Source organism: Morone saxatilis, unplaced genomic scaffold (assembly GCF_004916995.1).
Source record: "Morone saxatilis isolate NCDOM2014 unplaced genomic scaffold, NCSU_SB_2.0 Contig6, whole genome shotgun sequence".
In the NCBI taxonomy this organism is placed as follows: Eukaryota; Metazoa; Chordata; class Actinopteri; family Moronidae; genus Morone; species Morone saxatilis.
Window position 1 is genome coordinate 13,549,461 of NW_023340206.1, and position 1,028 is coordinate 13,550,488.

At 38.8% G+C, this 1,028-nt stretch overlaps 1 protein-coding gene across 1 annotated transcript in view; it reads right to left on the reverse strand.

Moving 5' to 3' along the window:
* LOC118339701 (zinc finger protein 271-like) overlaps positions 1 to 1,028 on the reverse strand; it is a 10,634-nt gene that overhangs the window by 2,169 nt on the left and 7,437 nt on the right. The gene's annotated exons all lie outside the window — the stretch shown is intronic.

Below are 1,028 nucleotides of genomic sequence, written 5' to 3' on the forward strand. Positions count from 1 at the left end.
GAATTTGCAGCGTTTCTCTCTTGCAGTTGTTTTGGGGTTTTGTGTGTTTTTGGTATTTGCAGCATTTTTCTTTGGCATTTGTTTTGTGGGTTTGTAAGTTTTTGGATTTGCATCATTCCCGTGTTTGAAGCATATCATATATCATCCATATACATCCAAAAGCGCAGAACACGCACTGTGTGAAGATGTCCTGGAGTGATGAGCTGTGTCTGTCACCGCGAGATCCTACGAGAACGATGCGAGATTTAAGATGGCAGAAATAAACGTTTACAACCCATTGGTGGTGAGGTTGTAAATGCAGGACTTTTAATGGAGTATTGGCACTTACACTGAAGTAAAAGGCTGTGAATACCGACACAGCTGCAGAAGAACAAATAAAACGAACAAACCTGCTCCGTGTATCCGGACTTCAGGCTTTAAAGCAGCGTCCAGTAGTTTGTGAGACATTTTCACTCATTCACAGGACCGATGTGTTCATACATTCAATCACATCGGTCTATTTCCAGCTACACTGAGCACAGAGTCTCTTCAGACAGCTCGATGTGGACACTTTGAGTCCGTTAGAGACACACTTTGTCTTTATTGGCGCTGTGAGGACGAGCTCCCTCTGCTTCCTGTAGCATTCTTCTTCTTCTTCTTCTTCTTAACGGGCGGGTCGCAAACAATTTCCACCGCCACCTACTGCTTAAGAGAGGTATGGAAGCTCATTTGTGACAAAAAAGAGATTCTGTAAGTCATTATAATGACAAACTTTCTTAATATTTATAATTTAAGTTTAACTTATCTTAAAATAATGAGAATCTTTCTCCATATTTTGAATTTGTCTCTTAAAATAAAGATTTTTGAGAGAGTTTATGATTATAATGACATACAGAATCTTTTCTTTTTTTCTTCTAGGAAGCTAAATTATCTCCCCCCAGCCACATCCTCCAGGCTGTCAGGAAGCTGAACTTTATTGTCTGTTGTGTAATTGAATATTTAAATTAAAATTTTAGTATTAGAAAATGTTCTTATCTGTTGTGCCTGTG